The sequence below is a fragment of the Tenrec ecaudatus genome, chromosome 10 (assembly GCF_050624435.1).
Source record: "Tenrec ecaudatus isolate mTenEca1 chromosome 10, mTenEca1.hap1, whole genome shotgun sequence".
NCBI classification, from domain to species: Eukaryota; Metazoa; Chordata; class Mammalia; order Afrosoricida; family Tenrecidae; genus Tenrec; species Tenrec ecaudatus.
Window position 1 is genome coordinate 54786193 of NC_134539.1, and position 14133 is coordinate 54800325.

The 14133-nt window shown below is 38.5% G+C and overlaps 2 long non-coding RNA genes across 6 annotated transcripts in view; one reads left to right on the plus strand and one right to left on the minus strand.

Annotated features, from left to right (window-relative positions):
• LOC142459138 (uncharacterized) overlaps positions 1–14133 on the plus strand; it is a 19751-nt gene continuing 5618 nt past the window's right edge. Inside the window, exons 1-2 of the long non-coding RNA XR_012786453.1 lie at positions 1–97; positions 260–322. This is a non-coding gene — a long non-coding RNA (uncharacterized LOC142459138). The remainder of the gene's footprint in view (positions 98–259; positions 323–14133) is intronic.
• LOC142459137 (uncharacterized) overlaps positions 3122–14133 on the minus strand; it is a 26776-nt gene continuing 15764 nt past the window's right edge. For all 5 annotated transcript variants that reach the window (XR_012786451.1, XR_012786448.1, XR_012786449.1 and 2 more), the window contains 2 exons: positions 9110–9210; positions 3122–8462 (listed from right to left, as the gene is read on the minus strand). This is a non-coding gene — a long non-coding RNA (uncharacterized LOC142459137). The remainder of the gene's footprint in view (positions 8463–9109; positions 9211–14133) is intronic.

A 14133-nucleotide genomic window follows, 5' to 3' on the forward strand; every position in this document is an offset into this window, starting at 1 on the left:
CTTTGGGTTTATTCGTCTCCCACACTGTGCAAGGCAGGTGAAGCCTCCCGTCTAACATCTGACTCAGGGACTTGGAACTTGCCTGCAGCTACAATTTGTGAGCCATTTTCTTGATGCACCTTTCTGGATATAAACATATAGAATCTTCACTGGTTTCATTTCTATAAATAGCCCAACCTCAAACACTGCTCAGATCATACTGTCCCTTGTGCTATCCTGAAAGAAAAACTCTCTTCTTTCCTGTCGTCCTTTCCTACAGAGATCCCTCTAGATGGAGATGGTTTGTGTATGCATGAGATGCTTCAGAGCAAGGCAGCAGATGGTAAGCAACTTGCCCCAGGGATAAGATTTATTTTTTGTGGAAACCTGACCCATACTCCTTGCTTTATTTTTCGTACTTTGTTTTCTCATGAATGTCTGCTTGCACTTGAAATTTTACTGCTTGACATCAAGAAGCTTTGCTGTCAGCCTTCAAAAGGAATACAGTAAGTAGAGGGTATTTTCCAGTCTAGCACTGAAAGTTGTGGAGGCTCAAGAAAGTCACGAATAGGCAGGTTTCATTTTTAATTATTTGATTGTTAATTTGATACAATAATAGAGTCTATTATTTATTGAATTCTAACTGTGTGCTATTTAATTCCCATAACAGTGTTGTTAAGTAGGTACTTTCAGTGTCCCCATTTCATACATAAGAACCTATCCTAAGAGGGCTAGAACCTCTCTGTGGCTCGATATCATAGAGCAAGTGCTGTAACAGTTTGGGAACCTCCTTCCTGACAGATGTAATTTATGCAGAGCAATTTGAAGTTGGGTCAGTACTACCTTTCTGTGACTTCTTATCTGGGTGAAACAGCATGCTATAACAGAATCATCCAAACCTGGATTCACACTTTAGTTTTAAGGATGAATTACTTAATATACAAGTGAGCATAGGATTACATGTATTTACATATTTACATAATAAACTGTAGTGAAAATTGCATGAGTTTTCTTTTATCTTCTTTTAAAAATCATTTTATTGGGGGTTCATACAGCTCTTATTACAATCCATACATCCATCCATTGTGTCAAACACATTTGTACATATGTTGCCTTCATCACTTTCAAAACATTTTCTTTATACTTGAGTCCTTGGTATCAGCTCATTTTTCCTCTCTGCCATCCTCCCTCCCTCACGAACCCTTGATAATTTATAAAAATAATTTTCCATGTCTTACATTGACCAATGTCTCCCTTCACCCACTTTTCTTTTGTCTGTCCCACTGGGAGAGGGTTATATGGAGATCATTGTGATTGGTTCCCTGCGTGAGTTTTTCACCACATCACTACAGATTCTTATGTCAGCACAAGTAAGCTCATTTGTACTGGGTAGTCCATGCCTATGAGAAACTCTGAATTTGAAAAAGGACATTAATTCTCCTTGACGGTGCTATGGGGCTGGGAGGGGCACAGATGCCAGCCATAGCCAAAAGCAGAATCTTTGATGTAGCGGAAAATGTGAATTCATCCACTACAGGTTAGAACGAAGGACCGCAATGATTACCTTAATTGTTGGATAAGCCAGCACGGTTTAGGTCTATTAGTAACTAATCACGGACCATAGGGCATTCTTTTATTTAATTCTTGCAATAATCTGTTAGGTCCGTATTGCTTCACACATTTTGTAAGCATGAAATGTAAGGTTCAAGGGGTCTAGGTATCTTGAAGAAGGCCAAACAGCTCTAAGTCTGAAATTTAAATGTTCTTCACTACATGATGTGGGATTTATGAAAAACAACAATTTTTCTAGAGAAAATTCTCTGAGCACAGAGTAGAGGTTGTAGTCTAATCACAAAGGCAGGAAAAAATGATATTAGAAAAGCAGAGGATACAGGTCTTTCAGGATTATTCCAGTAGTTGAGTCAGTCATTTAATCTTTGTATATTGAAATTTCATTTTATGTGTCATAGAGATAATATCTATCCGCATAAATTTTACAGAGATGCATAAGCATCAGAAACTCATTGATTTTAATATTATTTTTACCAACTATTTTTCTTAGTGAAGTAGCATACATTTGGGCATATAAAAATGTCTTAGTTAACTATTGCTACCATAATGTATCATGACAAGGCATCCCCCAAATCTAAATGGTTTAACAACCACAACAAAAAAGTGATTGCATTATAAGACTTCAGGTTCATTGAGGACTCTGATGTAGGCTGAAGGCTGATCCATCTATCTCTCACTCCAGGGTCTACCTCTAAGAAGTGTCTGCAGAGTCTGTCCTGTTAGGGTGTTGGGCAGGATCCCAACAAGAGACCAGGTCAAAAAATACAAGCAAATGCAGAACTTCTTGCTGTTATTTCATGCTTCACATTCACAGACACACGTTATTGATGAAAGGAAATCACGTGTCTTGCTGCAAGTTTTCAGAGTGAGAAAGTATTATTGGTTCTCAATGAATGATGGCAAGGATGGGGAGTGATAAGGCATTATGATCCAATATTATAAGCAACCACTGAGAAATCACCTGAGATGGACCTCATAAACCCTATTTAGTGAAAGACAATATGACTATATCTTGTAGAAGGAATAAGAAATGGGAATGAAGTATTAAGCTTAATGAGTACACCCATTACCACTGCATGGTAGAACTATATGCAGGATAGATCTGCATTAGGTAGGATGGTCACAGGAGGAAATTTTCAATAGCACATTTACAATTTGAGTTCCTATCATGCAAGCTGTGTATGGACTCATATTTTCACTTCTACTTCATTATGTTAATGTGTGTGAAGTGCTGATTAAGGAATAATACAATTGAATGCTTGCGCTGATGAAGATGGTGGAAAGGATGGTGATTATGACAGAATCTTTAAGTTTCCTGTATTTTTAAAAACACTTTTATTGGCACATAATCCACATGTCACACAATTAAATAATTCAATCATACCAATAAGAGTTGTACAGTCATTACCATAATCAGTTTTAGAACATTTTCTTTACTTCCCCCCATGGTTTAATAACTTTTCAAATGAGCTACGTAATCACATTATTTCTAGTGTCCCCTACCCCCTCTCACATCCAGTTTGCCCCCCAACCCCCTTGCTCTCTGTCCCACCCCCACACCTACCCCCCTTATTAAGCCTTGCATCAGTGCTTATCTCCATGCAGCTACTCATTCTGGGCTTCACAAACTGGAAAACCCAGTGGGAATTATAAAAAACAGAAGCAAATTAAAGTGGTAAGACAAAAAGAATTATAATACAGAGATAAGGATACAAACAGTGAGTATGATAGAAAAGACCACCAAGGATATTCAAAAGGCCAGGGAAGAAATTTTTGGTGTGGAACAAGCAAGAAATACTTGCACCTACAAGAATTTCAGGTTGGGTCAAGAGGGAGGACAACTGACCAAGCATCAAGCTCAATCCAGTATAACCACACTTACAATGCTCTCTATCTGACGGTAAAGCTGTCGAGACCTATGCCTTTGGCTAGTGGGCATCTGCCAGTGGCTTAATTTAACTAGATAGTCTGCTGGTGGGTTTTGGGCTCCCATTGTCCTCCCTTCTACAAACTGGGTATTTGCCATTTAGGTTCTAATAGTTCTTCCCTTTGTCATATTTGAATTTTGTTATTGTCATTTTGGATCACACAAGCTGGTGTGCTTCATCCGTGTGGACTTAGTAGACTCTTCACTTAGATGGCTGCTTGTTTGAATACAATCCTTTAAGACCCCAGATACTATTCCGATTGATAGCCAGGCACCATCTGCTCTCTTCACCACACTTTGATGGAGCACCCTTATCTTCAGTAACCATTTCATGAAGGTGAGTATTGAGCAAGACCATGTGATCCGAACCAACTGTTCTTAGATTGGGACTAGAGTGCAGTGGAAGTCCAGAAGCCATCTGCTTGTCCCTGGGATATGAATGTCTCAGGTTGACTTGGTGGTTGTATTTTGACAACTTTAAAACCCCATAAGACCAACTAACCCAACAACAGCAACAAGCCAACTAGCAGACAATAAAAGACAAACTTAAAACAAAAACAAGCAAACTAAGGGCAGGAAAAAAACCCATAGAAATGGAAAAGTAAAACATTACCAATCATCATTTTTTATATTTTGTACATCTCCTTGTACATCAGGTAGTGGTTCTGCAAAAATAACCCAGAACCCTCAAACTCTACAATTCTAATGGGCAAGATATTTTTCTAAGTTACAACTCCCGTAATGAAAATCTATAATAACATGGCAACTTGTGGTGGTGCTGAGCATTTCCTGTTGTTGTTGTTGTTTCAGCCATCAAGTTAGGTCTAACTCAAGCCATACTCCATAAAAGAGAGGGCAACCCTATCTGGTCCTGTGCCATCCACACAATTAACGCTATGTTTGAACTCATCGTTGTGTCAATCCATCTGACTGAAGCTCTCCTCTTTTTTAAGTAGTATAATTTTCTCTAACAAATGATGTTAATTATTGACAAAGAGACTTGGAAATTTTCACAAGAGGCGTGTATATGTCTTTCACTCACATCCAGTTTGAGCTACTGTGTTAGCCCGGGTAAACGAGAGAAACAAGTCCATAGGAACTCACATGTGTACAAGAGAGAGTTTTATATAAAGGGTAATTATACATTAAGAAAGCATCCCAATCCAGTCCAGCCAAAGCCCATAAATTCAATATTAGCTCATCTGCCTGATACCAATCCATAATCTTATATCTTCAGACTCATGAGACACATGCAATGATGCCAAATGCAGGATGATCACAGCTGCTGAAACATATACTGAGGTTGAGAGCAACTTTGACTTACTTACAGGGTTTCAGAGAGGAATGTGATTCTTTGAAATGTGTCGGAAGGTATGGTGAAAATCTAGGTCAATCTGAGAATAGTATTAGAAATGAAGTTATATACACAAATAGTCTTTTAAATTACACAATGAGGACACATTTTTAACAAACTATCTAATCTTGTACATAACTCCATAAAACTGCCAGTGTCCCAAAATATTCAGCCAAAGATCCTTGACCTTGGGAATTCCCCACATAGCAAGAAAAGAGAAAGCATTTTAAGAATTAAGTTGTAGTGTCCAAACAGAATCAGGGTTTTAAAAATCTAGGATAATAAAAGATTCAAATGTCATGGTGTTTCCTTTCTACTTGAGCTACTAAAAGATTTGTTTGGTGGGAAAATATCATACTCATAAGATTGAGATTAAACCCAATGCAATCCATTCTGTTTGAATCTCAGAATACTAAAGTACTTCAATGGAAAGCTGTGTTAGACAGGGTTATCTAGAGAAACAAAACCAGGACACTTATGGTTTTATATATGGATAGATATATAAAACAGTCAGCCAGATGACAGGATTGGACAGCCCCAAGCTCAAGCAATGTATATACCAGCAGCATGACTAAGCAGGTCTCGAAGGGATCTCAAGCACTAGTGACACAATCCATGGGTTGGCTGTCTCACAGGTAGTGTAGCTCACAAATTGAGTCAGAGAAGTAGCTGAGGCAGCCCCATGCTGGTCTGATCATCAGAGAGAGAGGGGGGGGGATGGAGCTTGCTGAACCATTTATCTCTTTTTCATCCAAACTGTGACTTTATTAATCCCACATGTTCCCATTGGCTAGGTTGGCACACTGAACCTACCTGTCTCAATAGCTCATGAAGACCAAAGTGAGAGAGTGAGATAAAAAAAGGCAATGCCATTTTCCTGTGTTCGTGGTAGATGAGTAAAGAGTGGGGACAAGTCACCCAGATCTTTTTATTCCAAGCTCAACATCCCGCATGGGATGGATTTTATATAGCTTTGTTCCCAACTGCTTACTTTTTAGAAAAATCCTCTCAATGTTATCATTTCTTTGTCAGCAAAATGGAAGGGTGATCTCAACAAGTGGTGTCAAAAGGAAAGATGCTCCTTTCATTCCTATCTTTTTATCCACTTCTTCTGAGCCATTCCCAGCAGAGGCATGCTTCCTCCACCCGGTCTTTATCTGTGCAGTGGTTTCAAAGATCAAACGAACCGCGAACAATTTGGGGAAGAAAATTATTGAGGCTCTCTCATGTAAAATGTTGAACAACATCAGATTACTTACTCATTTTAATTTTTTCCAAACTGGTTCTTTTCTCTGGAAAAAGGTTTCCACTGAAATTGCTTTTAGCAGTGAACTTTAGGAGATAGCCTACTGAGGAAAACAAAGTCTTGCCAAACCAACTGGTGGAGTTGTAGAAAAATAGTTAAAAGACAATTATTCAATACACATCTATTGGTTGATAAATCAGTGCTTTCAGATCTGAATATTGCTTTTGGTGACTTTTTAACATGGGGTTGACTCTCTGAATCTGCAATAATAACTTCATCCTGTTTTCTTTAAGTGTTCATGGTTTTATCTACTGTATTCATGATCTAGAAACAGATACTTAAAAGTATTAAGTCTTTTCATACAGCTAAGAAATGTTGATATCACCTTGCCCCATTTTTAACTTGTGGACATTGAAAGAGAGTCATTAAGTTACTAGCTCCAGATTACAATCTGATTTTTCTGTTTACACATTTTTGCTTCAAATGCTCTTGGGTTTTCTGCATGCCAGGAAGTTTTCTTAGGAGCAGCATTTGGGAAAGGCGACTCCTTAATCTTTGTTGCACTTCCTTCAAGGACAGAGAGAGTTTCATTATTAATCTTTTATATGTTATCTCTGTACTGCCTGCCTCTTTATTAATCACCTCCATGGAATCTAATGCTATTAATCATCAGATGCGTGTGTGAGTATTACCGGTAATTGCCTCTGATTGTTTGTTACCTGTCATTTTAATTACTTGTTTTTCACAAGAATTACAAAGTGCTCCAAGTTATTGTTTCTGTCGTGTGTAGCTGTGTGTACACATAGCTGTGTGTAGAGGTGCACATGTGCGCCTGGGTGTGTTTATGTTATATTTAGACCTATTGTCTGTCCCTGTCCCACCTTTTAAACTTCCACTGTAATAGCATAAGACAAAACTCTATTTGGAATAATAATTCTGAGCACATTTTTATGTCTAAAATTACATGATTCTTATTTTCTGTGAAGACAGAAAATCAAGTATAGCCTATGATCCTTTTCATTTAATGTTATATCTTCTACAAAACAAAAACAAAAATAATGAAGCCTTATCTAAACTAATTGACTTTATTTCTCCAGCAAATAAGCTCTGTGTGTTTCATGGGTTTTACATTAATTAGCTACTGGGAGGAGATGGGCAGTATTACATGAGCCCAACATTCAAAGTCCATGCTCAGTAATTGTCTCCTCTTGTAATGGTAAGTATACGGAAGAAGAACCTATATCCCCAATTCTGCAAGTGTGTGAGCACACAGATAATTTCTATCTGGTAAGAGTACTTCATTCCACAAAACAAACCTCTGGGTCTGTTCTCCACCACTCTACCTAAAAACTCTATGCTCTCTGTCACTGAGTTAATTTCATTATTTAAAAAAATCATTTTATTAGGGGCTCATACAACTCTTATCACAATCCATACATACATCAATTGTGTAAAGCACATTTTTACATTCATTACCCTCATCCTTCACAAAACATTTGCTTTCCATTAAGCCCCTGGCATCAGGTCCTCATTTTTACCCCTCCTTCCCCGCTCCCCTCTCCCTTATGTACCCTTGACAATTTATAAATTATTATTTAGTCATATCTTGCCCTGTCAGATGTCTCCATTCACCCACTTCTCTTTTTCAGTCCCCCGGGGAGGAGGTCCCATTTAGATCCTTGTAATCGGTTCCCCCTTTCCAACCCACCCTTCCTCCACCCTCCCAGTATTGCCACTCCCACCACTGGTCCTGAAGGGATCATCCACCCTTGATTCCCTGTGTTGCCAGTTCCTATCTATACCAGTGTACATCCTCTGCTCTAGCCAGATTTGTAGGGTAGAATTGAGATCATGATAGTGGGGGAGGAGGAAGCATTTAGGAACTAGAGGAAAGTTGTATGTTTCATCATTGCTACATAGCACCCTGACTGGCTCGTCTCCTCCCCAAGACCCTTCTGTAAGGATATGTCCAGTGGCCTACAAATGGGCTTTGGTTCTCCACTCCACACTTCCCCTCTCATTCACTATGATAAGATTTTTTATTCTGATGATGCCTGATACCTGATCCCTTCGACACCTCATGATTGCACCGGCTGGTGTGCTTCTTCCATGTGGGCTTTGTTGCTTCTGAGCTAGATGGCCGCTTGTTTACCTTCAAGCCCTTAATTCCCCAGAAGCTATATAGCTGGGCACCATCAGCTTTCTTTGCCACATTTGCTTATGTACCCATTTGTCTTTAGTGATCATGTCATGGAGGTGAGCACATAATGATATGATTTTTTTGTTCTGTGATGTCTGATAACTGGTCCCTTCAGCACCTGGTGATCACACAAGCTGGTGTGCTTCTTCCATGTGGGCTTTGTTGCTTCTGAGCTAGATGGCTCCTTTAAAAAAAAAAAACAATTTATGAGGGGCTCATACAACTCTTATCACAGTCCATACATATACATACATCAATTGTATAAAGCACATCTGTACATTCTTTGCCCTAATCATTTTCTTTTTTTTCTCCTCTGATGGCTGCTTTTTTTACCTTCAAGTCTTTAAGACCCTAGACACTACATCTTTTGATAGCCGGGCACCAGCAGCTTTCTTCACGACACTTGCTTATGCACCTGCTTTGTCTTCAGCGATTGTGTTGGGAAGGTGAGCATCATAGAATGCCACTTTAATAGAAGAACGTATTCTTGCATTGAGGGAATACTTTAGTGGAGGCCCAATGTCCTTCTGGTACCTGAATACTAAATCTATAAACATATGCTCATAGATCTATTTCTCCATCCTCATATATTTACATATGTACATGCCTTTATTTAGACCTCTATAAATGTCTTTTGCCTTCTAGCTCTTTCCTCTAGTTCCTTTGACTTTCCTCTTGTCCCACTATTGTGCTCAGTCTTCATTTGGGTTTCAGTAATTCCTCTTGGTTATATTACCCTGGATCACTCCCTACCAGGCCTCCTACACTCTCTTCACCACCGATTTGGATCACTTGTTTTTCCTTTGTCCCTGGGTTTGCTAACACCACTACCTTTCCCCCCGTCTCTTCCTCTTTCATGTCCCCCCAGGGACTGTCGGTTCCATTGTTTTCTCCTCCAGAATTTTCATCCAGCCTATGTTATTTAGACAGACCTGCGGAGATAATAACATGCACAAAATCAAGACAGAGAAAAACCAAGCAACAATATACAACAAAGCAACAAAAACAAACCAATGTCAAAAAGCAACATTGAGTCAATTTCAACTCATACTTGAAATAGAACATAGTAAAACAGAGTAGAACGTCTTTTGTGAATTTCAGAAGCTGTAATCTTATGAAAGCAGGAAGCCTCATTTTTCTCCCCAGGAGTTACTAGTGGCTTCAAACTGCTGACCTTGTGGCTATCAGCCAAATTGAAACTCATTACAGGATATTTCATTTTACTAGAAAAATGCCCATCATCTAAGATCATAGAGTCAGATAGGTAAGAGGAAGAGATTGGGATAAGAAGAAAGAAATTCATGTCTGTTGGATAGCTACTTGATTCTATATACCGTATATACTCATGCATAAGATGAGTTCTTCAGCACAAAAAATGTGCTGAAAAACTGGGGTTTGGCTTATACATGGGTCAGTGGTAACCCAGTGAGGTGTAACATCTCACTGGGGCCCCCTGATGTAATGGGATGAGCACCCGTTATCTCATGGGTGATTGCTGTTTCTCCACTGCTCATTCAAAGCCCCGCTGACACTGTAGGGCTTTGAATGTTTGTTTACTTACATCTAACCAATCAGAGCCATCCTATGACATGGACGGCTCCAATTCACAGAAGCACCGGTAGAGATTCACTTACACCAGCAGCTGAACTGGTAATGAAGTGTCTGTGGCTGCACTCCCTCTCTCCCCTCTAGTCTCTGTGTTAATTCACATCCTGCATCCCCCACCTGCATGGACGCCCCCCACCCCTCCTCCCGGCTAACACATCATGGGGCGTGGGTAGGGGAGCATTATCATGAAAGTTATTTTTCAAAGTCTTGTATTTTTATCCTATTAGAAATGGATACTCTTGAACCAAAACAAAAACACCAGTCATATGAGGCTGGTTTCAAAATGAAGCTGTGTCAAGAGCAGAAGAGAGCAATAACAGTATTGCAAGTAGGGAATTCTGTGTTGAAGAAAAGCAAGTGAGGGAGTGGCAGAAAATGAAGGCTGCCTCGGAACAGATTCCAAAAGCTAAAAAAGCTCATCGTGGTTTAACGTCTTTTTATGGTGCTCTAGAGAATGAATTGCATAAATGGGTTATGGAGTGTCCTCAAAATGGTTACTGCATAACACGAATGGGAATCGCATACATGCTCTACAAATGGCTCAGGATGCCAAATATAAAGTACCAGGCATTGAAAAATTTGCTGCATCAGCAGGATGGTGTACCCGCTTCATGAATAGGTTTGGCCTATTATGTTTGAGACAAAGAACAAAGATTTCCCAGAAATTGCCACAAGACCTTAAAGAAAAAAATTATGTCATTCCAATCATTTATTATAAAACAAAGAAAGATTTATAATTATGACCTGGCAGATATTGGGAATATGGATGAAACTGCCATGACTTTTGATCTTCCAAGCAACAAAACTGTGGCAAGTTTAGGAGGAAAAACCATTTTTCTCAAAACCACAGGAAATGAATAAAAAAACTAACACTTTACAGTTCTTCTATCATGTTTGGCTAATGGAACTAAACTGCATCCTGTCATTATTTTTAAAAGAAAGACCTTGCCTAAAAAGATCAATTTCCCACCAAGAATTACTGTGCATGCACATGTTAAAGGCTGGATGATGAAGACGGAACAAAAAAAAATGGCTGGTAGAAATTTGGAAGTGACGACCAGGAGCAGCCTTAAAGAAAAAGCCATTGTTACTTGTTTGGGATATGTTCAGAGCCCACCTATCAGATGACATAAAAAAAAAAAGGCAAAATCTAGTAAAGTTACTTCAGCTGTTATTCCAGGTGGGCTTATATCTCTACTGCAGTCTCTGGATGTATCTTTGAATAAGCCTTTTCAAGTCCATGTACGAAGGGTGTGGCATGAATGGATGTCATCTGATCAAACCCGACTAACAAAAGGAGGAAATATCATGAAGCCTGACATAGAGTTAATAGAAAAGTGGGTTCAAGATGCATGGGAAGACATTCCAGAAGACATGGTGTGACATGTCTTCCAGAAATGTAGTATTAGTAATGCTATGGATGGCAGTGAAGACTGCGCTTTGTATGAAAATGACAGCAGTGATGGTGATGACGGTGATCTCAGTGAGGACAGCATCTATGTTGACCTCACACAAGCTGACGCTCTGCATTGAGATACGAGTGATGATGAGGAATCCAGTTTTGAAGGATTTTAACTCTTTACATTTTAGTTTGGTTGCTGATTGAGCTCAGGGAATAGTACTCTTAAGGTATCATTGTTGATACCCTATTGTTTTTGTTGAACCTATTTTCCACTTACTGTGCTGGTTTACTAATGTTAAATGACTTGTTGTCCTTTTATTTATGTTTTGTATTTAAGATAAAGATTGCAATACATTATCCCACTGATGTCTCGATTTTTAGTAATTTTATTATCATTTGTTTTGATTATTGAAACTCACCAATTGCTTCTGCATTTTCCACCCTAGGCTTATACTCGAGTCAATCAGTTTTTCTAGTTTCCCAGGTAAAAATTAGGTAGCTCGGCTTATTCTCAGGTCGGCTTATATTCAAGTATATATGGCATGTTCAATTTTTCTCCAAAAAATTAAATGCTTTGTACAACTGTACTCCAATGATAAGTAGTAGAATTGGAGTTTAAACCTACTTCTACCTAACTCTAATGTTGATGCTATTCTACTACACCATGCTTCCTTAAGATGAGACATGTATACAATTTACATCAGATAATTCATGACCATAAAAATTAAGTGAAGTACAGATTACAGCTTTTAGGAACCAGAAAGGAAATGCATATACTTCTAAATGGGCTATTCAGAAAATGCTTTATGATGGTGAAATTTGAACTCAACAGCCTATAGAATGCATAAGTATATGCTAGCCTAATGTATATCCTCATGTACCTCCATAAAGTATTCCTTACTGGAGTTTAAGGACATCTCTCTGGGACAGTTCTCTATTGGATTTGAGTATTGAATGCTGAGGAGCACAGACACATAAGCCTATGGGGAAATGTGTTCTTTCTGTTAGCTGAATATTGTTTTGAAAAAGTCCTAGTTGAACACACACACATAATTATTTAATTTATTGTCCTTTCTCTTCCAAGTAGACATTTATTTTTTCACTCCTGTTGAAGACGCATGGTGAAATCATTCAATGTAGCCTGATAACTGGAAGGTGAATGGTTTGAGCCTACAAGTAACTCTAGGAGAAAAGACCGGGTGATTTGCTTCTATAAAGGTTGCAGTCTCGGAAAACACATAATGCAGTTTTCTTCTGTTATATGGCGGTCACTGTGAATTGGGATTTATTTCATGTCACACAACCATCACAACCTGACTCTGAAGGTCTTTATCTGACAATATATCTCTATAGCCAATTTATCCACAAATCAGAATTGAGTAAAGAGAGGTTCACCACTGTGACTAAGGGCATGCAGTAGATGAGAAAGCAAGGATCGAAACTTTCACGAGTCAAAAGTTAAGATACATGCATTTAGTATCACTCTGAGATCATAGAACAATGCAAGAAAAGGAGACTCATTGATGAATGAAGGATGAGAAAACAGAAGCCCACATTTGTACTCCAAGGTGAGTCACAGTATGTGAGCAATAGAGGCTAAAGTGAAGTAAAAAATTAATAACATCTCTTCTGCTTCCACCTTCTACATATTAAAAATTAACTCAGAGAAGTGACCCAAATTTACACAATTGGGAAATTGTGAATCTGAGAGTCAAATTCAAATTGACCCGATTCAAATCCTGCCCTATTTCCATTCTAACATGGTCCCATCAATCACGAAGAATTGAATCTTCTATATGAATTATTCTGTCAATCTCATCAATAATTATACCCAGATTTGGCAATCACCAACTTACCAAAGAACTAAGGAATGTATCTTAACTGCTTCCAGGAGGAATTACTTTCCAGACTATTTAAAATTTATTTCTCCCTCTAAGGATCCCTTTCCTTCTATAGGTAATGTCACATGTCCTCTGAACAGAGAAGAAATTAGATGAAAATGTATTCTGAAGGTCAGATGCTTGATTTGATGATTCAATATTCCAAATATGTCCTTAGGAGGTATCTTCTTGATATCAGTGGAATTCAAAAGATTATCTGGTATTTAGCACAAATGATTGCTGGCAACTGGTTCAGAACTCTGGCCTACTATGGGACATTCTAAATATGAGCCATTCAAGCATCTGGGAGAAGTTGACTATTCCTCAATTTCCCTACTATAGTCAGTCATTGTACTTTTAATCCTGCATGGAAAAATTGAGTATATTTTACAAAACGTGTCTGTTATTGTGGTTTTATATGTTTTTGTTTACAACTGATAACTTCTGACAACCTCTGTTTAAATGAAGATTATGTTTGGCGCAGAAAAGGAAATGAATTCCCTTTCTTTCAGAATTATCCAGTTCACCTTCTCACTCTTTCCTCTTCTTGTTCTTAGGTTGCCTATTTAATTGAGATGTAAAGGTCCCTCACAGTGCTGAGTGGCAATTTGAAACCAGATTTCTCCATAGATTTGAAAACTAGCAGCATTTGTGAGATGAGGCTGATCCAATTATCTGGGCTGAAAACTCTGGAGATATAAGATTTTCCAAACTCTGATGTGTTATGTCCAGTGTGCTCTCTTTGTTAAAAATAAATGTTTCTATGTTATAGGCTCTTTGTTCAAACTGAATGTGTAATTGGGGGAAGAGAAAGAATGTGTCCTTTTGGAAGCTTAAATGGGGTGTAGCATCTTATAATCTTCAGCTTCAGCCACTTTCCCTTTATACATTTTCAGCAGATAAAAAATGTCTTGCCTTTAATTTTTTAATTGTCTGGGAATTTTCTACCCATTCAATTTGGTTTC